The sequence below is a fragment of the Vipera berus genome (assembly GCF_964194415.1).
Source record: "Vipera berus genome assembly, chromosome: 5".
NCBI lineage: Eukaryota > Metazoa > Chordata > Lepidosauria > Squamata > Viperidae > Vipera > Vipera berus.
The window spans coordinates 42619663-42646727 of record NC_138207.1 but is presented as its reverse complement, the minus strand read 5'-3'; the positions used below and the strand labels follow the sequence as shown (position 1 = coordinate 42646727).

General features: G+C 40.7%; 1 protein-coding gene across 2 annotated transcripts in view; it reads left to right on the top strand.

The window, feature by feature from the left end:
- The first annotated feature begins 1135 nt into the window (after positions 1 to 1135).
- The window catches only part of STAG1 (STAG1 cohesin complex component), a 190416-nt gene continuing 164486 nt past the window's right edge, over positions 1136 to 27065 (top strand). For both annotated transcript variants that reach the window (XM_081328647.1, XM_081328651.1), the window contains exon 1: positions 1136 to 1346. The gene's annotated coding sequence lies outside the window, so the exon portion shown is untranslated. The remainder of the gene's footprint in view (positions 1347 to 27065) is intronic.

Here is a 27065-nt window from a genome sequence, read left to right as displayed (position 1 = left end):
CACTGTCTTTTCTAAAGTTTTATCCCTAGAATTCCCATTTCTTAAATATTCCCAGGCACTTTGTTGTTTATGTCTACACTAAATGTAACAATATTCTGTTAATGATAATTTAAATTGCTTTACTGAGCTTGTTCTCTGAAAACTGTTAAATTACAGTTATCACCAGACACTTTTACAAATACAGAATAAATGTCAAAATAGTAGTCTATTGTTTTCTAGATTCAGTATATATGCATTGGGGGCATGATATACAATACCTTGGCTTGGATTCTTACATTTCTTAGGGCACTTTTAAAAATATTGTGTCTGATGCATTTTTAAAGTTCTTCAGCCTTTTGACAATATTCAAAATGAAAAAGGAATGTTTCAGAAGTCTGTTGACAGGCTTTTTTGAATAATTTTTTATTTGATCTCTTTCAAATGAATCTTTTCCAGCTATGTAGTTTTTTATTTTAATTGAAATGGGGCTTTGATTTTTGGAACAGTATTACATAGCTCACTTCTTTGGCTGATTTTACATGCTGTAATTGAAGTATTTTCCAGGTTATTTACATGTTTTTCATGGAGAGGCTATGCTGAAAAGGCTTTCAGGTATTTTATTCTAAGCTGCCTTCAGAAGGTGTACAAGCACAAAAAATGGTTTTCATCAGTAAATTTTACCTTTACCCAAAATGTATTCCTAGCTTAAAAGCGGTTCCTTAATACTTTTATACCCAAACCATTGTGTTAAAAGCAAACTGCTTTTTAAATGAGCACTTTATATTCCTGAACTGAAAGTTACAACGTTTAAAGTTGTGGTTTTGAGGTCATTAAGCTTATAGCTCCCTCTGCGGTTGACCTAGTGAATGACAACATAGCATAAAAATTACAAGGGAAAGCTTTCGCTCGCGCGTCAATTACCCAAAAGTCAACAAAAAAAAATGGCGAAACAAAAAGCTACCCCTGGAAGAACAGAAGTGTCACGTAAACCACTTCCGTCCAAAGGTCGAGTTGTTGCGCGCGCAGAAAAAAGGTGTACGGTGAGTGCTTGGGGACAGAAAAGAATTGCGCTTGCGCGTCTATTTTCGCGCGAAAGCTGTTTTGGGCGCCTTTAGTGACGGGCGGGGCTCCAGTTTGTAGTATTTGGACGCGGTCGGCAGGAGGCGCGCTGGGTTCGGTTGGCGGTGGCGGCGGCTGCGCCATTGGCGGGTAGGAAATGCCGCCAGATGGCGGTTTAGGATTGCAGCTCTACTGAGGTGCGGCCCCCAGCACCACCGCCTGTTCGTTCCGGCCCGGCTTGGCCCCGGCCCGCCTGGACCCATCTCCCGTGGCACCGTAGGATTCCCGGGGGCGCTGCCTCAGCTGAGGTAAAAGAGTTAACGCGGGCGGAGGGAGGGGGAGGGCTCCGAGGCTGAGATCCAAGATGGAGGCGTGAGGGGCGGGGGCAGCGGGCCCTCTCTCTCGCTCCCTTGTTCACACACTCGAGCCGGGCCAGCGGGCGGGAGTCAGGTGGAGGAGGGAGGGAACCGTCGGCCGGGCGGCTCTCGCCTGAGGAGACCGCTCCTCGGCAGCTCCGTTCCCTCCCTGGCCCTGCCCTTTTACTTCCCCGTGGACCCGGGCGACAATGGAAGGGCGGAGGCCCCACGGGCTGCCTCGCCGGCCCTGGCGGCACCTCTTCTGGGCCGGGAGCCCGCTTGCTGTGTGCCCGCCCCCATGCAGGGCCTGCCTTCGCCCGAGTCTTCATTTCTTACTTAGTCTTGGCCGGGCGGCGGCGCTGAGCGAAAAGGACGGCTGTGCCATCTTCGCTCCCTCCCCGCCTTATGTAGTGTTGGCGGTGGTGGGAAGGAGGGGTTACCAAATAGTGGGGTACTCGGGGGCGACCAAATAAATAGGCGGCTCCGTTTGCTTTTTGCCGTAAACGTGAAAGCATCACCGTGCCACGGAAAGGCGGAAAGTGGGAGGCCATTCGGGATGGCGGTGACCCTGGCTGGCTGACGGAGTTTGAGTTACCTTAACTGTTGAGATTGAGGTTTTGAGTTTGGAAGTAATAGCTCTCAGATGGGATTGTGGCCAGGGGGTAAAGGTTGGAGGTATTAGTTTTTAAACGCTTTAGGGACAAATCGTTATAAGCAGGCAGTGAGTTGATCCTAGCAAAGTGAGAATTCCTGAATGTTTTGAGAAATGAGTGCTTGCTCAGTGGCCATGACAAAAAGTGTCTGAAGTTTTGTGCTTGGGGCTTTCGTACGTATATACTGTGACTCTTTTTGAGTATTTAAGACTGTTCTTAAATTCTCGTAGCAGAGAGTAAATATATGATAGATAATGAGATAGCTAGCAATAAATGAATCCTATCAACAGTAGTACAAGTTGTAGGAAGAAAAACAATTCTATCCCTTAAGTGATAACTACAGGATACCATTTTTAATATTGCACAAGACTGAGAAAAACCGATGAGACAAGAAGCTGATTGAAGAAACTTTGTTTTCAAGGTCTTTGATATGTATTCTAAAGAACATTTTTTTAAATGCAGGTGTACACAAGACAACCTTTTACATGAACACCATGGCCCTGGGTGAAATTAAATGGGAATTATGATTCAAGAAACTTGTGCCAGAGATTTCTTAATCGTGCTTTAATCAGATACATTACTGGTAGATAATATTGATATTGTCTGAAATTATTTTGATAAGCAATTTTTGGATAACCTTTATTGTAGTTTTAATTTATGAGCCTAGGAGATAGTGAAGTTATTTCCTTAAAGTTCTTCACATCATATGGCTTAGATTTCCAAAGTTTTAACAAAAATAAAAGAGCAGATGTAAGTGATGTTTTTTCCAAAAACTAAATTGTTGAATACTGTTAATAGTATTTTTCAAAAACACATCACTTGTGACAGTATTATTGTGAGTAGCAATTAGTGAGATTACTCTGAAAAGCGTAAGAATTAATACATTTCTTCTTGTTCCATTAGAGTCACGTAACTAAAACAAATAATATATTCCTAAATAGTAGTAACATGCAAATTGTTTACATAACAAATAATTTTGTTCATCTTGACATAATTTTCTTGGAAGACTAGCTTTTCACTTTAGGATAATAAATTTTAACTTCTCATATTATGGTGTGATGACTTTTCAAGGATACAGAATGGATATTAAATTTAATCTGCAAAACAGTGTTGCTTGGCTGTCTTAGGAAAGTAAGTTATTGAACTCAACATGGACTTTTATTTTCTTAGTTGTTGATAATTTAAAATATAACAGTAATTTAAATATAACAGTTATTTAAGTGTTATCTCAGTAGCATTGGAGATTCTGATTAAAAAGACTAATTTGCAAGTAGGTAGGCATAGGATTATGCTATTATGTGCTTGTTAAAATATCCTATTTGTGACAATAAAGTCCTCATAAGATGGCTTACATCTGGTAATTTTAAAAACATTAAGATAGCTATAACCATTTGAAAAGCTGATGAGATCATTAGCTGTTAGTATAAAATCTTTTAGCAAAACTCTAAATAAAGCAAACAAGCATTGGTGCTCAATTTAAAAACATCCCGTAAAGAATGAATTTATTATAGATCAGGGCTTTTCAACCAGTGGTACGGGTACCACCTGTGGTACATTGGCACCTGGCAGGTGGTATGCGACCATCCTAGAAAAGTGGTAGTGGGGGAGGGGAATGAGCTGAACCGGTGGCAGCACCGCACAAGCCTGAGCGAGAGATGGCTGGAGCTGCAGGGCTGTCAGGGCTCAGCGGAAGTGCCAGGATCAGTGCTTCTTCCGGGCTCTCAGGGCTCAGTGGAAGCGCTAGGATCAGTGACGGGCTCCAGCTGGAGCTTGGTGCTGATCCTGATGCTTCTGCTGAGCCCAGAAGAAGCGCTATCAGCTGGAATGTTGCAGCATCTCCAGGGTCTTGTGATTTACATTCAGATGCTTGGCAACTGATTCATATTTATGATGGTCACAGTGTCCCAGGGTCATGTGAAGTGATCAAAACCTGCTGCAGCCACTCAGCACACGGGGGAATAAAAACCAAACACCCCCCCACCCCATCCCCACTGCCAATCCTCAACAGAAATGCTCACAATGAAAACCTCGGACAAGGGGAAGAGCACCGCTGGGCTGGCAGGCAGGTGTCTTGCTTGGCTGTGTCTTGGGGGGCACTTTTTTCAGTGCCATTGTAACTTTGAACAGTCACTAAGTGAACTGTTGTAAGTCAAGGACTACCTGTACTTCATCACTTTTTTCCTTTTTTGGGGGGGGTCAAGTTTTTGACACCTTGCTAGGCGACTGGTGGTACTTGGATGCTGCCATATCCTAAAAGTGGTACAATGAGTGAAAAGGTTGAAAAGCCCTGTTGATCCTTGGGAAAATAATTCTATGCCTGGGGAAAATATTCTAGGAATAAAGGAGCCACTATTAAAAGAGAGATGGTTCTTTGAAATTGATTTTAAGATCTAGGTAGAATCCCTTAGATCAGGGGTAGGAAACCTTGGCTCTTTTGTGAACTTCAAAACCCAGAATTCCTGAACCAGCCATACTGACTCAGGAATTCTGGGAATTGAAGTCCACAAGTCATAAAAGAGCCAAGGTTCCCTACCCCTGCCTTAGATGCAGGTAATTCTTCAAGTTATTTAATTGCAAAGTGCTTTAAGCATTACACACACACACAGAGAGAGAGAGAGAGAGAGAGAATCTGCAGTTGTTAGTAACACAATTGTTAAGTGAATCTAGTTTCCCCATTGACTGCTTGTCAGAAAGTCACAAAAGGTGGTCACATGACCCTGGGAAACTGCACCTGTCATAAGTACATGCCAGTTACCAAACATCTGAATTTTGATCATGTGGCCATGGGGAATGCTGCAATGGTTGTAAGTGTGAAAAATGGTCATAAGTCACTTTTTCAGTGCCATTGTAACTGAATGATCACTGAACAAAAGGTTGTAAGTCATGAACTATCTGTATTTTTAAACTACAAAAATATAGTGGTTTATAGCCATGGATGATGAGAGGTGACATACAGCAAAGTCCATGGGTATGTATTACTGGCTTTACATCTTCCTAGGAGTGGTAATATTGAGCTGAAGTTTCTGAATTGTTTGTAATATAGTGCTGGGCTGAGGGCTGCTTACTGGACAATCAGTACACATTTAAAAAAGAGTTTCCAAACCACTTCCATATTATTGCCAAGAAAATTGAATGGACTCCATAGATCATCAGGAATATAACTCAGTAATTAATCTAGGCTTAATGTCAGTATTCTTTTGATATCAATGGAGGTGGCTAAGAAAAATTTATGGCGGTTACTAATTATTTGTCTTGAAGATACAAAAAATTATTACAATGCCAATTGAATATATTCATTTAAAAATGAAATTTTACATAAGAATTAGAATGATTTTAACTTTTTCTTGAGTTGTGCCAAAAAGTTGCACTTTGGTTTTGTTGAATGTATTACTCTTTCACTAAGAGTGGATTGCACGTTTTTTCTCACTTTCTCAACTAGAGAAATAGCAACGAAGGTCAAGGATTATAAAGTATACTCCTTTTGTAATTATTCTAACATTACCACTTTATAATATATTATTTTAATACACAATTTAGATTTGCAATTCTTACAGTTCTTTTATATGTAGCAATAACCCAGTCACCCATTTTGTTAGCCATTTCACTTTTTTCAGCCTCATCCAAGTATGCAGTCTTTAATTCCCAAAATTCTCAGCAGTGACCTTAGTACCCAGGAAATTCTGAAAGGAGAAGCAATTCAGGCTGAGAAAATAACCAAGAGAAAGTGGGAGGGGTAAAGAGAAAAAAGAGGTTTGACCATATAGCAAGACAATAGCATGAAATTGATAGTTAAATAAAATATGTGTATATTAAACTTTTGCACACAAGTCTTAGATTTCTACTGAATTCATAAAACATGAGCTAAAATGTTATAAAAAAGCAGTTGGTTAGTGCTAGTGTTGTAGTTAAAAGTTTAATCTGTTGTGTGAACAATTGTATTGGTTCAGTTAAGGATAAGTTGTGATTTTTGTAATATAGAAAATTGTTTTTACTCTTTCTAATACTGTAAAAATATTTTCAAAATTCCTCTAAATGGAAATATAAGACAGCACAATATGGCAATGTAAAATTTCTACATAAAAATTAAAACTAAAAACTTCACATTTTTGTTCTGCGGGAAAAATAAGTTATTTGTACTGTTTAAACATATGTAGTAGATATGTTGAACAGGCAGATTTTTTAAAAAATTCTAATAAAATCTTTATAGGAATAAATGAATTGCTGCCCACTCTTCTAAAACACCTGATTCTCTAAGGCTCCTAGGAGATGTATAAGAATCAACAAAAAAGGCATTAAATCTTTTTTCCCAATACTAAAAATGATAGTCCCCCCACATTCTTGGAAAAATAGTGTTCTGTCAGTATAAGAAATGAAATAAACTTGTGTAGGAAAGCCTTATCACATAATTTTTGAGATCATTTGTGTGTGTGTGTAAACACAAATCACTTATATTAACAATACGGAAAAAGACTATAATGGCAATAAAGTGGCTGAGGGAAATTGTGAAGATTGTAAATACATGCCTTGATTTCAAAGTTATTTTTTTCTTTACTTTGAACAGTTGCTGCAAAAGGCAGTCAGTGTGTGAAGTCTACTTGTGTAAGGAGGGAAAAGTATAACCTTTTCCAAACTAACATTTGGAAAGAGGTTTTAAAAAATACTTCCCGATTTAGTATTTTTTTTCCTTCAGGTCTTCAGATTTCTTTATGTAAATAATTTCTCTAAGGGAAGATTAACATGAACGTAAATTTTGGGCCAAAAGTTAAGGAAAACAGCCACATTCCTTCCAGATGTTTTGGACTGTGATGCCTTGTATGCTTCACCCTTCAGGGTTCTGTGGTTTTTAGCTTATCTAACATATTTGGAGAACCTTAAGTTGCCTTTAGCCTGAGATGTTAAGTTGTTGAAAATTAAGTTCCATAAATATGTTTTGATTTCACATTGAACTCTCTATTTCAGTGTACTCTGGTTTGGGATATAAAATTTCTATATACAAAATAATGGTCATTTTATGAAAAGTAGATTTGTGTACAAGGTCCAAAATGATACCCAAGCTCAGCGTACACAGTTATAATAAATAGTATTTATGGGAGAATATAATTCAAGCTTTTGCATAAGAAAGAAGCGGAGGCAATTTCTAGATTACACACACACACACACATACAGAAATATTAAAATTAGTGCAACATGAATTCATGTATTGTACAAAGACATAATTGTATGATTATTGAGTATGCTATATGAATTCATTCATTGGAATTTATCAACTGAATTGTTTAATGTTACATTAATTGAGCTGCTGCATTTATATTAAAAATATGCATAAATAGAAATTCCCAATGATGGGGATTAAATAACATATTCAGTTAATATCTGCTACTCTGCTCTGAAGATATTGCTTCTTATGGATTATAGTTAATCCTTAGTTAATGACGATTCATTCAGGAATCATTGAAAGTTATAATGGCGTTGAACAAGGAGGCTGGTTTTCAAAGTTGTGCCTGTTGGTATTCATCCCAAAGTGTATAGCCAACTATCTATGAAGATTCTCAGTCAACCCGGTCATGGTTGTCTCAAGGGATTTTTCAGAAGGCAACAGAACTATGTTTTTTCCCTTGCAAGTTTCACTTAACAGCTATAGTGGTTCATTTAACAATTGTGGGAAAAAGGTCATAAAATTGGAATCGACTCACTTCACAACCATGTTGCTTAGCACTGGAAGTTCCCAACTGTGGTTTTAAGTTGAGGACAACTGTAATTTGTTATTGCCATTCTGTTCTCAATCATTTTTCCTTCACTGCTTTTTATTTCTGTGAATTTCTATGGAATCTTTGCAATTAATGTATGCTGATCATCCATGACAATCATTCTAGTAATGTTTTGTATCTTTTCTATGTTGTAGAACAGGGGTCCCCAACCTGTAGGCCAAGCCCACTACTGGGCTGTAGTTTGTTAGCCACCAGGCCGCGAGAGCTTTGCGTGGGCACCAGTGGCCCTGTTTGTATCGTGGGTGCTAGCCCCATCCCGAGCGCCGCAAGGGCATTAGCGGCCCTGTTTGTCGTGCACGCGTGATTGCAGCCCTGTTTACGGCACTCATGCGCTTGTGGCTCCATATGCGCATGGACACGTAAAGATGCCTTCCGCTCCCTTTCCCTCTGGGCCATCAACCCAGAAAGGTTGGGGACTTCTGTTGTAGAACAAAGTAAAGATCAATTTGTCTTTCTGGCAAATGTGTCATAAATATGTTGCATGGAATAGTACTATTTTTAGGACAAATAATCCTAATGCAAGCTCCCTTTCCTTTTCCCAGATATGTTGGTATAATTTTGCTTTGCTTTGCTACAACACTGATTGATAGAAATAGATAGGAATGCAAGTTCACAGGTTCTCTACCTTTGCCCTGATGTACTATAATTCTTAGTTGCTTGAAGCATATGTATTGCAGGAGCCAATGAAGGTTTGGTCAGTATAACATAAAGTGTAATGAATTACAGGTTATCTTATAAAAACACTTAATGAAATTATATTTCATGTTGTTCAAAGAATTCAGGATTCAGTTTATGGGTTCATCAGTTCTAAAAGCAGAATAATACAAAACAGTTTTCCAGAGGTATAAAAGTCATCTAGAGAGTTTGATATCTGAGTACAGTTTGAATTTGATTTCCCCTGTTCTCCCACCACTACATAACTCATAGCTCACATTTTGTCATTTAACATATAAAATTGTCCCTTTCTTCAGTTAAATTAATGTCCATTCGTTTGATCCTGTGACTCCCAAGGAGGTGGACAGGATTATGGGGAGGCTGAGCTCTACCACCTGTTTATTGGACCCGTGCCCCTCCTGGCTGGTTTATTCAGCTCAGGAGGGGACACGAGGCTGGTTCCAGGCAGTGATATCTGCTTCTTTGAGTAAGGGTGTCTTCCCTGCCGCCTTGAAGGAGGCGGTGGTGAAACCCCTTCTCAAGAAGCCTGCCCTGGATCCAGCTATTCTGAATAACTATCGTCCGGTCTCCAACCTTCGTTTTTTGGCGAAGGTTGTTGAGAGTGTGGTAGCGCATCAGCTTCCTCTGTTCCTGGAGGAAACTGATTATCTTGACCCGTACCAATTGGGCTTCAGGCCCGGGTACAGCACGGAGACGGCATTGGTCGTGCTAATGAATGATCTCTGGCGGGCTCGGGACAGGGGTTGCTCCTCTGTCCTAGTCCTATTAGATCTCAGCGGCTTTTGATACCATCAACCATGGTATCCTTCTGCGACGCCTCGGGGTTGGGAGTGGGGGGCACTGTTTTACGGTGGTTCTCCTACCTCCTGGGCCGTTCGCAGTCGATGTTGACGGGAGGGCAGAGGTCCGCCCCGAGGCCTCTCGTTTGTGGAGTTCCTCAGGGGTCGGTCCTCTCTCCCCTCCTGTTCAACATCTATATGAAGCCGCTGGTGAGATCATTCGTGGTTTCGGGGTGGGGTATCATCAGTACGCTGATGATACCCAACTTTTTCTTTCCACCCTGAACCAACTCAGTGATGCCCTTGCCGTGATGTCCCGTTGCCTGAAGGCGGTTCGGGTTTGGATGGGGAGAAACAGGCTCTGACTCAATCCTGCCAAGACTGAGTGGCTGTGCATACTGGCATCTTGAGTGAACCATTCTTCTCCATCTTTAATGATGGGGGGTGAGGTGTTACCCCCCGTCGATAGGGCTCGTAACTTGGGCGTCCTCCTGGATTCACAGCTCAGTTTGGAAGATCATATAGGAGCTGTGACCAGGGGGGCTTTCATCCAGGTTTGCCTGGTGCGCCAGTTGCAACCCTATCTGGACCGAGATGCCCTACGCACAGTCACTCATGCACTTGTGACCTCCCGGTTAGACTACTGCAATGCTCTCTACATGGGGCTGCCCTTGAGGACCACTCGGAGGCTTCAGCTGGTGCAGAATGCAGCTGCGCGAGTAGTAATGGGAGTTTCCCGATACTCTCATGTAACACCTCTTCTCCGCGAGCTGCATTGGCTTCCAGTTGCCCTCCGGGTGAGATTCAAGGTGCTGGTGATGACCTATAAAGCCCTAAATGGCATGGGTCCGGATTACCTTAGGGAGCACCTGCTGCCAGCATCAGCTTCCCATCGTCCTGTGCGCGCCCACAGGGAGGGCCTCCTTAGGGTTCTGCCGGTTAGAGATTGCCGGCGGGTGATTCCCAGGGGGAGGGTGTTCTCTGTGGGTGCGCCCGCCCTTTGGAACGAACTGCCGATGGAACTTCGGACTGCCCCCAACCTTCGCTCGTTTCGCCGGGACTTAAAAACCTGGTTGTTTAAACTGTCCGGCCTGGACTGAGGGATTTTAAATTAAATTAAATTAAATTAAATTAAATTAAATTAAATTAAATTAAATTAAATTAAATTAAATTAAATTAAATTAAATTAAAAAAATAAATTAAATTAAATTAAATTAATTTTAAATTTCAATTTTAATGTTATCTTAATTTTGTGGGCTTGTATTAATTTAATTGTATTTTATTCTCTCTTTTTGTATTGTTTTTAACTTGTCCTGTGAACCGCCCTGAGTCCTTCGGGAATAGGGCAGTATATAAATTCAATTAATAAATAAATAATAATAAATAAACTTTAAAAATGCTTGCTTTATATTCCACAAGTAATCTGAACATTGGTAATGCTGGTAATTTGTTACCCATCTCACAGTTCAAAGTGACTTTGGGCGGTTTACAGCAACAATTACACCCAACAGTTTACACCCAACAATTGTAAATATAAAAACAGATTAGAATTACAAAAATTAAAACAAATTAAAAAGAAGGGATTGGAGGTGAGAGATGTAGGTGTGTAGTGCTATGCTATTGTTGTTGTTGTTAGTTGCGAAGTCGTGTCCGACCCATCGCGACCCTATGGACAATGCTATGCTGTAAATGAATCCTGATTTGGAGAAAGTGATTAAGGTTAAGGTTAAGTTGTAGTGGCTCAGAAATCCATATAAGATGATATTACATTTAAGACTTTGCTATACTATTTTTTAACTACTGAGAAGTTGAAAAATCCTATTTCGAAGAACAACCATTTTCTTTGTAAAGTGAAAGCTATGAAAAATATACTTTTGGAAAATAACATTTAATTAATGGTTGGTTAATTGAGTAATTTAAGTGACAGTGAATAAGCAATCTGAAATAATCTCCCATTTTGTAAATATATTACAAAGTTTTTATTCTACTTTCTAATTTATAGGAAACCCATGTTCTAATTAGGGCTAAAATGGATCCGAATACTAGGTGACTTTTATATTAGTGGAACAATTAGATATTATCTCTTCATTTCTGTACAGCTTGCTCTTGCTGAAGATATTTTTTAGATCAAGCTGTTGTTCTGAAGCCATGGTGGAGCTTAGTTTTAAATAAATTTGCACTGCCTCTTTACATTTATTTCATCATAATTCTCTTACAGATTGCAGGCTGGACTTTTCCACACCTGCCATTTCAAATGATATGTGAACATTTAGAAAACAGATTTATTAAGTCTTAGGGGAAAATTGCTATTAGCAACTGTGAACCATAGAATAAGATATAAATATGTTGTGCACAATTTAAGTGCTCTTCTATTTCTTCATTTTTAATGGGTTTTTTTCTGAGGGTTGGCTGTCATGGTTCAGTAACAAAGCTATGATCTGCTCATAACAATCTCAGATTAAATCCCAGGTTCAGTTTTCCATTTGTAAAAGTAATCCTTGATTTATAACCATTAGTGATTGTTAGAAGTTACAACGGCACTGAAAAAAGTATTTCATGACTAGTTCTTGCACTTAAATTGTCTTAGCATTGCCATGGTCACATAAACATTTGAGTGTTTGGCAACCAGCAAATATTTATAATGGTTGCAGTGTCCTAGAGTCATATGATTGCCATTTGCTACCTACTTAATTGACTTGCAACAATTAAATTCAATAGTGAAAGCTGGGTTAGTGACAGCATAATTTTACTAAGCATCTGATTTGCTTAACATCCATGGCAAAAAGGTCGTAAAATCAGGTGTGAGTCAACTGCCTTGCTTAGAGAAATTTTCCCTTGCTAAGGGAAAATTCTGGTCCCAATTGTGATTGTAAGGTGAGGACTACCTGTATTGAAAAGTTCCATGTTTGAAATTCTAGGAAACTCATATTCATTGCAGACTATAGAACAGGGGTGTCAAACTCAATTTCATTGGGGGCCGCATCGGCATTGTGGTTGCCCTCAGGGGGCCGGGTGGGTATGGCCAGGGTGGGCGTGGCCTACTGGGTGGGCACGGCCAACTACATCGTTCGCATCAAGGGTGCCTATGGGGGCCTGGGCAGGAGTGGGACAGATCTGAGGGTCTCTGGCAGAAGGAGGGTCTCTGGGCCAGGGCCAAGGCAATGGGGGCCGTCCCCTCACTGTTTCCAGGATGGCTTCGTGGGCCACATGAAACCACTTCGCGGGCTGCATCCAGCCCCCGGGCTTTGTGTTTGACTTGTCTGCTATAGAAAGTAAATGTTCATTATTTGGGTTATGCAAGTAGTTCTTGCTTTACCACTATAATTGAGACTAGGATATCTGTCACTAAACAATGTTGCTGTAAAGCACAATGTCATGTGACTGCACTGGCACTCCCCTTTGAGGTTAACCAAATTCTACTGGTTGTTAGCTTTGGGCCCCCACCCGGAGCCATTCTGGGATTGGTACCTCCAAGCCCCAAGCTTGCGCAGCTCTGGGATTGCTTGCCTCAAAGTGGTTCAGGTGCTTCTTGGCATATCTTGGCTCTGGAACTGCACGAAACCCTTGAGCTGTAGCTCAGCAAGAAGCTGCAGCCGGGCAGCCTGGTGCAAACCCACAGGGGTATAGTGAAGTCACAGCCCCAGGCCACATATAAAATATATAACATAATTAATGTACAATATATAAATAACAAATTTCCTTTTTTACATTGTGGGGCCATTTTAGTAGCTGTCTAGGGCCTCATTAGACATGCCTATTTTAAACAATACCTAGGCTAATAGTCTGGTTGATGTAAGTGATTTCTAAACACTTCCTGTTTTAATAAAGATATTAAATACTACCACTAATAATAATTTTATCCCCCTTTTATATATAATTCAAGGTGGTGAGCATACCTAATAGTTCTGCTTCCTATTTTCCCTACAACAACCATCCTATGAGTTGGGATGGGCTGAGAGATAGTGATCCAGTGTTATCCAGCTGGCTCTCATGCCTAAGGGAAACCTAGAAATTATAGTTGACAGTTTCTTGGTTTCTAGACCAGCACCTTAACCAGTACATCAAACTGACTGTCATTTATGGTTGTCCAACATACCGGTAGTTAATTTTGTCAGATAAGTATATTGAATTTTCAGAAGATAAATCATAAGCGCTGCTTGGCAGAGCTGTAAGGTTTATAGGATCTCTACTTGTAACAGAAACTACAGCAAATTCTAATAAATGAGACTGAGTAACAGTTTTTAAAGACCTAAGATGGATGGGACTTTGAAATATTTGACATCTGAATGAAATGTGAAAAGAAGATGGCATCTGGTAAAAAAAACATCTGCATACTATGGTATACTTCTAACTAGTCAGCTTTTATAGATAGTTTTGTTCCTACAGAGAAGGGACTAATGAGAAGAAAACTGACATTTTTAGCCATGACTGAATGTCAAAAGGCCTCAGCCTTAGAACACAGAGAAAGGATATTTTTTAGAGGAGCTTTCTTATAATAAGGAAACATTCTTATACAATGAAACAGCAGGGGAGACCTTTCTGGTTTCTACATTTGTGGCTGAGAAAGATCCACATATTGTTCTTTAACTCTCACTATATATAGTCATGGCCGAAATTGATGGCACCCCAGAAACTTTTCCAGAAAATCAAGTATTTCTCACAGAAAAGTATTGCAGGAACACATGTTTTGCTATACACAGGTTTATTCCCTTTGTGTGTATTGGAACACAACAAAAAAAAGGGAGGAAAAAAAGCAAATTGGATATAATGTCAAACAAAACTCCAAAAATGAGCTGGACAAAATTATTGGCACCCTTAACTTAATATTTGGTTGCACACCCTTTGGAAAAAATAACTGAAATCAGTCGCTTCCTATAACCATCAATAAGCTTCTTACACCTCTCACCCGGAATTTTGGACCACTCTTCCTTTGCAAACTGCTCCAGGTCTCTCTTATTGGAAGGGCGCCTTTTCCCAACAGCAATTTTAAGATCTCTCCACAGGTGTTCAATGGGATTCAGATCTGGACTCATTGCTGGCCACTTCAGAACTCTCCAGCGCTTTCTTGCCATCCATTTCTGGGTGCTTTTTGATGTATGTTTGGGGTCACTGTCCTCCTGGAAGACCCAAGATCTCGGACGCAAACCCAGCTTTCTGACACGGCTCTACAGTGTGACCCAAAATCCTTTGGTAATCCTCAGATTTCATGATGCCTTGCACACATTCAAGGCACCCAGTGCCAGAGGCAGCAAAACAACCCCCAAACATCATTGAACCTCCACCATATTTCACTGTAGGTACTGTGTTCTTTTCTTTGTAGGCTTCATTTCGTTTTCGGTAAACAGTAGAATGATGTGCTTTACCAAAAAGCTCTATCTTGGTCTCATCTGTCCACAAGACGTTTTCCCAGAAGGATTTTGGCTTACTCAAGTACATTTTGGCAAACTGTAATCTTGCTTTTTTATGTCTCTGTGTCAGCAGTGGGGTCCTCCTGGGTCTCCTGCCATAGCGTTTCATTTCATTTAAATGTCAGATAGTTTGCGCTGACACTGATGCTCCCTGAGCCTGCAGGACAGCTTGGATTCCTTTGGAAATTGTTTGGGGCTGTTTATCCACCATCCGGACTATCCTGCGTTGCAACCTTTCATCAATTTTTCTTTTCCGTCCACGACCAGGGAGATTAGCTAGAGTGCCATGGGTTGCAAACTTCTTGATAATGTTGCGCACTGTGGACAAAGGCAAATCTAGATCTCTGGAGATGGACTTGTAACCTTGAGATTGTTGATATTTGTCCACAATTTTGGTTCTCAAGTCCTCAGACAGTTCTCTTCTCCTCTTTCTGTTGTCCATGCTTAGTGTGGCACACACAGACACACAATGCAAAGACTAAGTGAACTTCTCTCCTTTTTATCTGCTTTCAGGTGTGATTTTTATATTGCCCACACCTGTTACTTGCCCCAGGTGAGTTTAAAGGAGCATCACATGCTTGAAACAATCTTGTTTACCCACAATTTTGAAAGGGTGCCAATAATTTTGTCCGGCCCATTTTTGGAGTTTTGTTTGTTTGACATGTCCAATTTGCTATTTTCCCCTCCCTTTTTTGTTGTGTTCCAATACACACAAAGGGAATAAACCTGTGTATAGCAAAACATGTGTTCCTGCAATACTTTTCTGTGAGAAATACTTGATTTTCTGGAAAAATTTCTGGGGTGCCAACAATTTCGAGCATGACTGTAGATACTACCGTTAATGTAAATAATCCTACTTTTTTCTTTTTTTCCTGTATCATTAAAAAGCTAATACAATCCTTGGTTGTATAAACAGGCATAGAATCAAAATCTCGTGAAGTATTATTACCACTTTATAAAGCCTTAGTAAGGCCACATCTAGAATACTACATCCAGTTTTGGTCATCACATTATAAAAAAAGATGTTGAGACTGGAAAAAGTGCAAAGAAGAGCAACTAAGATGATTAAAGGCCTGGAGACTAAAACACTTGAAGAACAGCTGCAGCAAAGTTTTACATTTAGGCAGGAAAAACCAAAGGTACAAGTACAGATTGGGCAAAACCTGGCTTAAAAACTTCCTGACAGTGAGGACAGTTAACCAGTGGAATAGCTTGCCTCCAGAAATCGTGGGCACTCCATTACTGGAGATTTTTAAAAAGATAGTAGATAGTCACTTCTCTGAGATGGTATAGGTCAGTGATGGCGAACCTTTCAGAGACTGAGTGTCCAAACTGCCACCCAAAACTCATTTATCGCAAAGTGCCAACACTGCAATTTAACCTGAATACTGAGGTTTTAATTTAGAAAAAGCAACTCCTACATTGGTGATGGTGATAACTTATCTGCTACATTTTTTTGTAGTATATAATTATACAAATTATTCTAACTTTAAAATTCCAAACTTTAACAACATACTGTTCTCATTACAAAGAATTATGCAAATGAAAAATGCTGCTCATGGCCTTAGTTTAAAGTTCAGATAGTCCTCAATTTGCAACCATTCATTCAGCAAGCGTTATGACTGCTGCGGAAAAAAATGGACCTATCACCTATGCCTGAAGTTATAGCCATTGCAGCATCCCCACTGTCAGCTGATTAAAATTCAGGTATTTGCAGCTTGTCCGCACTTATGATGGTAGGAGTGCTGCAACTCCCCCACTGGGTTATCCTTCACTTTCCTCCCATTTTGGCCCCAAGGCAAAGCAATCTTAGCAGTTTTCATGACCCTGAGGCCTTTATTTTATCCTCAGTGCTGCAGGTACAGTGGTGGGATTCAGCCGGCTCTGCACCACTTCGGCAGAACTGATAGCTAATTTTTTGTTGCCCAGACCCAGAATGGACTTCCAGAAGCAGCATCCACACAGAACTGGTGGTTCACATATTTGAATCCCACCACTGTGCACCACTGTGTCACCAAGAAATGCTGCCTCAAGCCCCTTGTAACCTAAAGGTAGATTTTTAAGAAAGTAATACTTTCTAATTAAGTGACAGTCTTTTCTATTGTACTATGTGGATCAAAACCTTGCTTCATCAAGGATAATATTCTGAACCAGGGATAAGAAGTTCATGTTTTCAGAGATGCCTTAGCAAGGAAGAAGGGTGTTGCTTTAGCAGTTACATTTTGCAACTAAACAGCTGTATAGGGAGAGTTAGTTTTCCACTTTCATGGTTTATGATTAAGGCGATAATCCACAGCAAGTGAGAATTAAATTAATTGTAACATGTCTTTCTTGTACATCACTTTCTCTGGCTGTCTCTTAAGCAAGAAAGTTTAAAAAGATGATTCTTGTCAGGAATATTAGCTGATCAAAGTCCACTTCTGTTCATCCTGTTGACCCATGACTGTTGTGCTAGGTTTGCCACCAACCATATTGTGAAGTTTGCAGATGATACAACAGTAGTGGGCCTTATTCATGATGACAAGGTGGAAGCTTACCGCAAGGAGGTTGAGGGATTGGTGGTTTAAGGAAAGCAACCTATTTTAAATACTGGAAAAACCAAAGAGATCCTGGTCAATTTCAGAAAAGGCAGGCACAGCCACACTTCTCTGTGCATTAATGATTCACCTGTGGAGATGGTTACCAGCATCAAATTCCTGGGTGTGCAGCTAACGAGTAGGCTGGCTTGGTCGCTCAACAGTGAGACTGGTGAAGCGAGCGCAACAGCGCCTGCATTTTCTGTGTCGCATGAGAAAAGCACATCTTCCTTCCCCTGTCTTTACCACTTTCTATAGGGGGACGATTGAGAGCATCCTGTCATACAGCATTACAGTCTGGTTTGGAAGCATCACTGCTTCAGACAGGAAGGCGGTGCAGAGAGTGGTGAGAATGGCAGAAAAGATCATTGGCAGTTCCCTCCATCCAGGACATAACTGTTGTGATTCAGGGTCAGCCTGTGGGTTCGGCAGTTGGGTCGGACGATTCAGAGGAGGAGGAGGGGGGTGTTGGAGAGGTTGCTGAGGGTGTTGGAGAGCTTGCTGATGAGAGCCCTCAGCCAGGCCCCTCCCACCTGGTTACGACACAGACCCAGCTGTGTGAGCCTGACAGCGTGGATGAAGATGACCCACAGCTGGCCCTGTTCAAGGACGCCCGACGCAGGAGGCAGTCAATCAGGAGTAAACAGAGGAAGGCAATGGGGCACCTCGGAAGGAGGCAGAGAGAAGCCATGCCCTGAACTGTTTAAAAGGGGAATGCGTGGGAGGGCTGGTTTGCTGAAGGCAACCGTTTGAATAGCTCCTGTTTCATGGTTCGTGTCTTGTTTTTGCTCTGTTTGCTTTTGTGTCCATAAATTTGGCAGGCTTAGTTCCAGTCTCTTGCCTTCTTGTGAAGGGGTTGTCCCTGCCTTATCTGCAGGGCCGGTAGTAGCCTGGTACAGAACAATAACACAGAAGCGTTGCTTGAGCAGGGTCCGTAAGATTATCTGGGACACTACACATCCTCTTCACGACATGTTTTCCTTGTTACCTTCTGGGAGGAGGCTTTGTGGTATCCGTAGCAGAACATCCAGATTCAGCCATAGTTTCATTCCATACAGCATTAACCTTGTGAACTCTCAAGCTTCCTCCTTCTGTTATATATTTAAGATGGACAGTATTTAATATTTATTTGTTATGTATATGTAGGGGTGTGGGTCTATTCATATGTTGTATATAGTATGTTTTAGGTGTGAGTCATGTATGTGTTTCACTTTGAGAGCGGACAACTAAATTTCATTTTTGATGTGTGCCATTGTGTCCACAGTAAAAAAAATGACAATAAAGGTTATCTTATTGTCATGTGATTTTTGTGATGTTATACTATACTTGTATTTATGGTAACAATACTGCAGTAAAAATTTCTGGTTAATGGAAAATGAGTAGGAACATGCTAATTACATAAAGATAGCCTGTGCTTCCTAATTTAGGCTATATGTTAAACAGAAATTATGAAGAGGGCTTTTGTTACAGTGACTGTTTTATGAGAGATTACTATATATAGACAACAATGTTTTTGGCTACTTCTATATTTAATTCATCTCTGACTCATCAGGTTATGATCCCTTCCCTCCTGTCCATAATAGAACTCTGCATGCTTTGACAATTATTTGGAACAAGTGTTTGATGCCTCATAGGAAGATTCTATTGCTTTAAAAGAATCAATAACCACATTTATTTTAATTTTTCAGTAGAATAAAACAGCAAGATCTTTTTTCAGGCTTATATTGAAAAAAAGAAAGGCTTTCATGCTTTAATAAACAGAAATGCTATGCTTGTGTGAGGTCTAAAGAGTCTTGTATCAAATCATTTTCAAAATGTGCACAGCACTAATGCAGGTATGTACTTTTTTCCTAAGTTTCTAAGGCAGGGGTGTCAAACTCAATTTCATTGAGGGCTGCATCAGCATTGCGGCTGCCCTCAGGGTGCCGGGTGGGTGTGGCCTGGGTGGGCGTGGCCTGCTGGGTGGGCGTGGCTAAAGTGCGTATGGCCTACTGGGTGGGCATGGCCAGCTCTACATCGTTCGCATCAAGGGTGCCTATGGGGACCTGGGCAGGAGTGGGACAGATCTGAGGGTCTCTGGCAGGAGGAGGGTCTCTGGGCCAGGGCCAAGGCAGTGGGGGCCCTTCCCTCACTGTTTCCAGGATGGCTTCGGGGGCCACATGAAACCACTTTGCGGGCCGGATCTGGCCCCCGGGCCTTGTGTTTGACATGTCTGTTCTAAGGTGTGGATAGGATAGGATAGGATAGGATAGGATAGGATAGGATAGGATAGGATAGGATAGGATAGGATAGGATACTCTTCTTAAAAACATCCAGTGATGGAGTGCCCATGATTTCTGAAGGCAAGCTGTTCCACTGGTTAATTGTTCTCACTGTTAGGAAGTTTCTCCTTAATTCCAGGTTGCTTCTCTCTTTGATCAGCTTCCAACCATTGTTTCTTGTCCTGCCCTCTGGTGCTTTGGAGAATTACTTACCCCTCCTCTTTGTGGCAGCCCCTCAAATACTGGAATACTGCTATCATCTCACCCCTATTTCTTCTTTTCTTTAGACTAACCAAACTCAGGTACTGCAGCCGTTCTTCATATGTTTTAGTCTCCAGGCCTCTGATCATCTTAGTTGCTCTTCTGAATTTTTTCCAAGGTCTCAACATCTTTTTTGTAGTATGATGAGCAAAATTGGTTGCAGTATTCCAGGTGTGGTCTCACTAGGGTTTTATAAAGCAGTACTAATCCCTCACCTGCTCTTGAATCTATGCCTCTGTTTATACAACCCAGGATCGTATTAGCTTTTTTGGCTGCTGCTGCACATTGCTGGCTCATAGTCAAGTGATCGTCCACTAGGACTCCAAAGTCCCTCTCACAGTCACTGTTCTTGAGCCAAGTCTCACCTACCGTATATACTTGAGTATAAGCCGACTCGAGTATAAGCCGAGACCCCCAATTTCACCCCCAAAAACTGGAAAAAGTTGGTGACTTGAGTATAAGCCGATCCGCCGTTCTGCAAGCCTCCGCCGCCGGCTGCTTCGTTCCGCAGCGGAAAGAAGCAGGCAGGCTGCTTCGTTCCGCAGTGGAAAGAAGCAGCCTGCTTCGTTCAGGCTGCTTCGTTCCACAGCGGAAAGAAGCAGGCAGGCAGGGGGCGGAGGAACGGAGACCCGGCGACGTTTGCGGAGGTTTGGGCGCCTCTCCAAATATCCCCAAACGTCGCCGGGTCTCCGTTCCTCTGTGCCCTGCCTGCCTGCTTCTTTCCACAGCGGAAAGAAGCAGGCAGGCAGGGGGCGGAGGAACGGAGACCCGGCGACGTTTGGGGAGGTTTGGGCGCCTCTCCAAATATCCCCAAACGTCGCCGGGTCTCCGTTCCTCTGTGCCCTGCCTGCCTGCTTCTTTCCACAGCGGAAAGAAGCAGGCAGGCAGGGGGCGGAGGAACGGAGACCCGGCGACGTTTGGGGATATTTGGAGAGGCGCCCAAACCTCCCCAAACGTCGCCGGGTCTCCGTTCCTCCGCCCCCTGCCTGCCTGCTTCTTTCCGCTGTGGAAAGAAGCAGGCAGGCAGGGCGCAGAGGAACGGAGACCCGGCTTCGTTTGGGGAGGTTTGGGGAGGTGCGCGCGCACCTCCCCAAACCTCCCCAAACTTCGGCAGGTCTCCGGACGGCGGTGGCTTGGGAGAGGTGAGCGCGATCCCGGAAGCTCCAAAGCCTCGGCCGCGCACAAGTCCTCGGTAAGTTTTTTTGTTGACTGGAGTATAAGCCGAAGTGGAATTTTTCAGCCCAAAAAGTGGGCTGAAAAATTCGGCTTATACTCAAGTATATACGGTAATCTGTTCTTATATCTTTGATTTTTCCTGCCTAAATGTAAAACTGCTTTTCTTCACATTAAAACTCATTTTGTTGAATAGGGCACATTGTTAAAGTTTGTCAAGATCTTTTGGGATCCTGAGCTTATCTTGGTGTTGGCTATTCCTGCCAGTTTAGTGTCATCTGCAAATTTGATGAGTTCCCCTTCTATTCCCTCATCTAAGTCATTAATGAAGATATTGAAGAGTACTGGGCCTAAGACGGAGCCTTGTGGTACCCCACTGCTTGCTTCTCTCCATGTGGATGTAGTACCATTGAGGACTACTCGTTGAGTATGGTTTGTCATCCAGCTACAAATGGTGGTGTTGTCTATTCCACCTTTTTCTGGCTTACCAAGCAGTACATTGTGATCTACTTTGTCGAATGCCTTACTTAAATCTAAGTATACTATGTCCACAGTGTTGAACGGATTCATTTTGTTAGCCCACTAGAAATCTTTGAATATTCATTTCATTGATAAAAATGAATAAAAATTATTTTATTTTAAATCACTTTGCTTCATTGTGATTTTACAGTAATATGTCCTGTTTTTAGTTATGTTAATTCATCATCTTTAGTTATTGTGACTAATTACAGTACTACGTATATGAAATAAATATTTTAAATTTATTTAATTTCTGTAGTCACTCATGACACTTATAAAAACAAAACAGATTACAATATAGTTCAAATGTAAATATATACGGCAGCTGAAAAAAATTATCCTATCAATTTTATTTATATCCAGAAGGCCTAAGAGCAAATTACAAACATAATCTCACTTGACATTGGATAAAACAGTTTAACAAGTAAATATTTAATAAATATTACATAACTGACTTAAAGCCTTGTTTTTATAGCCATAGTTAAAAATCTGGCTTTTGCCACTGTAATCTTAGGATTTTCATGTGCAAGTAAAATTTTTACATGCTCAGAAATTTCTCCCCCTGGTTTAGATTTTAAAATAGGTCAGATAACTTCCTGCTGAAGGCTCTTATAAAATTCACAGTGCAATAAAATATGATCCACCATTTCAGGATTAGTACCATTACAGAGACAAATCTTTGAGAGATTGGAATTTTTAAAACTACTATATAGCATATTCAGTCGAAACACATTTAATCTGACTTTTGAAAAGACTATTCTGTATTTACTAAAATATAAGCTATTGAAATATTTAGGGAGATGAAAAATATATAATTAATTCCAAATGTGTAGATGAACATTATACTTTGACTTTAGCTATTAATTCCTGTACTGACTTATCTTTGATACAATGAATTGTTAATGTCATATTCCTTGTGAATAAATAATCTTGATCAATGCAAATTTGATTAGTCTTTTGAGTTACTTGTTTGAATCAGATATCGATAAAGGATTCATTCGGGATTTCATTTCTTGTTTTAAAAAACATCTGTAACCAAAACTTTATAATGCTTAATCAAACGTTTGTTATCAAAGGGATTGCTCAGTTTTTAAGAGAATTTGGAACACAGCTTGGGACTCTTGATAATTGATTTTCTCAGCAATACTTAGCTAGTGCCTCAAGTAGGTATTTCAAGGCCAATCTAATAAATGAAAGAAGAACAGCATCATCTGCATATGACAAAGCACAAACATTCCTTTTACTCAGTGTTGGACAATGGCCCTCAACTTGAATTAGTCTCATCTCCAGATCAGTAAGATAGATATTAAATAATATAGGGGCCAAGATGCAACCTTGTTTCACTCCATTATTCATTGTAAAGTCATCATAGGTGTCAATATAACTAGAAAATGGGGCCCTTTGTACACTTGAGGCCCCAGGCATTCTGCACAAGTTGAAGCTTCCAAGTGCTTTTCAAGGGCAGCCCCATGTTTGTGGTGGAATGTAGTTTGAAACAGAGGGGGGCTGCTTCCTGAAGATCCGTTGCCGTTCTTAAACTTTTCCTTCTTACTGGAAGTAATGAGTCTGGGATGAGTCTTGATGTCAGACCAAGGAATAACACATGGAGTTACTCTTGTATAGTTTCTTCATTATTCTTCACTTACAGATATAATCTTGCCAAACTAAAGCCAGTATCTGCATAACTATAGATATAATCTAATCAACTGCTAGGGAGAGGCCATCTTAACCCTCATCCTGTCTACCAAACTTTATAAACTCCTCTGCCTCTTTGCCCTCTGGGAAGCCTGTAGACCAGGGTTCCCCAACCCCTGGTCCATGGACCGGTACCAGGCCATGACATGCCAGCAACTGGTCTGCACAAACAAGCAAAGCCCCATCTGTGGGATGTAGTCAGCACACAAAACCACTCACTTTCCAGCCCACAGAAAAACCTTTCTCCATGGAACCGGTCCCTGGTGCCCAAAAGGTTGGGGACCTCTGCTCTAGACTACATTCCACTACAGCATTGTGATAATCCAAATGAGAGGTCATTAGGGCATTATGACTGTGAGCAAAATCCAGGAATGGGTACAACTGGTACACCACCTGAAGCTTTGCAAAGGCCCTCCTAACCAAGGCTGCTATCTGCTCTTCTAGCAAGAGTTGTGAAACCAAGAGAACTTGATGGAGTGGCGGGAGGGAAGAGCTCTTTCCCAGGGGGCTAAGAGACACCAGAGCTTGGAATGTCTGGTAGGCAGGAAAAAGGTAAGATGGAACCCCCTCCCTCCAGCAGTTTGCAAGAAATAACTATATTCATGCAGATAATTGCATTAGTCTTGCAAGATTCTTTTGCAGGCAAACAACAAAAAACTACTCAGATGCAACTCCATGTGGTGTTCTTGGTTCTTGGGCCTAATAAAGACCCCCCAGTTGTGCACCAGGTCCATCTGGGCCAGTGCTGAAGGTTGAAGAACCTTGTCACTGGAAGGCCCAAATGCCCAAAGCCATTCAATATTGCCTGGGTTGAGTCGATTAGCAGAATCCACAAGCACCAACTAGCTGTAAGAAAATATGATGAAAACTCTTTATTTTCACAACATATAGACAGATTTAACCATAGTTTCAATTGGGAAGCTGTGCCCATCCTAGACCAAATCAAATCCAAAAACACTAGAGAATTCCCAGAAGCCTGACATTCTGACAAACTGGCCATCAGTAGTCACATAGACATAAATAACATCTACATACCATGCAAAATAGACAATCAACAAACCAAAAAGAGAACAAAAAGACCAAAACACTTCCCCACCATCATTATAAATAGAAATGGTTCTATGTGAGATGTCAAGCTTGAGCACAGCTTCTTCCCTCTCCTTTCTTATAGTTAGCAAAAAATGTTACTATGTATAGCCAACTACAAATATTAGATTGTTTTTGTAGTTTAATAAACTAGAGTTTTATTAAGAAAGTCTGGAATCTGCTAGAATGCCTAGTGTTATTCTGTTTGCTGGTCACATGGGAAGAGGGAGCATGTAAGCCTAACAATTTGTAGAGGCAAATTCTTCCTTGTGTGTATTTACTGTTGTATATGAATGACTTTATATGAACTCATTCATATTTGTCACTAAGTATTAAATTGCAGTTTACTATTATTTGCAGTATACTACCATTGTAGTTCTTTTCCTTTCAGAGTTCAAATTCAAGCTGTTTGCCTGCAGTTTCTAATTTCACTACTAGTTAATATTCAGTTATGTGGCTTTTATATCCTATAAATTGTTTTATTTTTGATTCTAGGTTAGATATTCTTAAAATAATTTAAGTGAGATATTAAAGTAAATGATTTTCTATTTTCAGACTACACTTCCTCTTAGTGAATATTTCATTTTGAGCTATTATAAGCTATGCTTGTTAATGACAGGCATGTTATACTCACTCTGATGGTACTTAAAATGCATAACATGTATTGCTGAAAGCAGTGGTTGCTATAGCAACTTTCTAGTAGGTCACAAGCAATGTTGTATATATATGATCTGGCTGTTAATGCACACTAATATGCCTGATGAAGAAAAGAGAAATATAGAAGCTATAAAATAGATGGTTATTTCCAAGTAGAATTCATACTGCAAACAAAAGAAATTACTATCATTTCAGTGTGATAGCGCTGGTTTCTGATAAATTGTATATTAGCAGAATTGTTCATTTAAACATAGAAGTTCCCAAACTATATATGTATTCGTTGTAATTGTAAAGGTCAATAATAGCAATTATACGTATACCTAGTCTTTGAATATTTTATTGATGATTAAATTTCCATTCTATCTCTATTCAGCTTGCATATTCTATTGATGCTTTTTTTCTTTAAAGAGACCCCTTAAAGATCTCTTTTGAATTAGATTATCCTCAATTTTATAAGTTCTGGTTTATGTTGTGCTTGAAGGATGAGGGGACCGACAATTTCTTGTTCATTTTCAGTAAGGCAGAAATTAGTTATGACACCTGCAGCTAGATGTAACAGAGATCTCAAATTTACAGCTAGTGGGTTGCTTTCACCTTCAAAGCAATTTCTGCAGCCCACAAAAAATATTTTGTAGGAAATGAGGTTGCTAGGCCACAGTTAGGCTGGAATATGTATAATTTGGCCTAACTCAACAGGGATTACTTGGTTATACCATGCAGTCACTTCTTTAGATCTCGCATCAAACAGTACTTCCTTCCAGGAACAACCTCCATTCCCCAAGGGTCTAGTGGGCATTGCTTCTGAACCTGAGTACAATAGTGAGAGATTTCAAACAACTAGACAATAAAATTAAGAAGCTAGGAGTACAAGTAGTGTTCTCATCCATACACCCAACAAAAGGCCAACACTCATTGAGGGGGGAAAAATCTAGAAATCATTGGCTAAAGGGTTGGTGTCACCAAGAAAACTTTGGTTTCCTGGGTCATGGACTGCATTTTGTACATGAAGGACTCTTGGCAAGGGATGGGCTGCACCTCACAAAAACAGGGAAAAATGTATTTGGAAAAAGACTGGGTCAACTCATCAGGAGGGCTTTAAACAAAAATTGAGGGGGGAGGGTGACCAATCTTTAGAATCTCTAGAACCCAAAACCAATCATAAATCCCAAGAAAACAATGAGATAGGCAGAGACGAGAAAAAAGAAGAACCCAAACAATGAGGAAATGCAGGAAACATACCCACGAACAGGTATAAAAGTCTTAAATGCTTATATACAGATGCTCAAAGCTTGGGGAACAAACAGGGCAAACTAGAAGCAATAGTGCACAAGGGAGGGTATGACGTAGTTGGCATTACAGAAACCTGGTGGGACGAAACCCATAAATAGAATAGACGGATGGATGGATACAAACTGTTCAAAAGAAACAGGTCTATAAAAAGAGGAGGGAGAGTTGCACTATATGTAACAGAACACTACATAACTACAGAAATGCACATGATCCAAGATAAAATCTCTCCAGAATGTATATTGGTCAATATAAAAGAGAAAAAAAGTGACATTACCATAGGTGTATATTACAGGCCACCCAACCAATCAGAAGAAATAGATGAACTCTTTGCCAACCAGTTAACAGATGTATGTAGGAAGCATACCACAATAGTAATTGGAGACTTCAACTACCCAGATATCAACTGGGAGACAAACTCTGCAGCGAGTAGGCAATCAAATAGATTCCTGACCAACCTAGCCAACAACTTTGTCATCCAAAAGGTGGAGGAGGGAACTAGACGTAATGCTACATTGGACTTAATTCTAAGTAATAGAGAAGAAGTGATAGAGGGAATTGAAGTTGCCGGAACCTTGGGCGAAAGTGACCACGTCATATTGCAATTTAATATAATGCAAACACTAGCAACAGAAAACAATCCAACCAGTGTCTTGAACTTCAAAAGAGCTGACTTTAACAAATTCATAGAGAACCTAGGAAAGATTCCATGGATGAAACTCTTAAAGGGGAAAACAACCCAAGAAGCGTGGGAAACTGAAAAATGCGATCATAAAAGCCCAGACCAGCACAATACCATTGAGAAAGAAAAACAAGAAATTCAAGAAGAAACCAGCATGGCTGCATAAAGATCTCACTGACAAACTGAAAGAC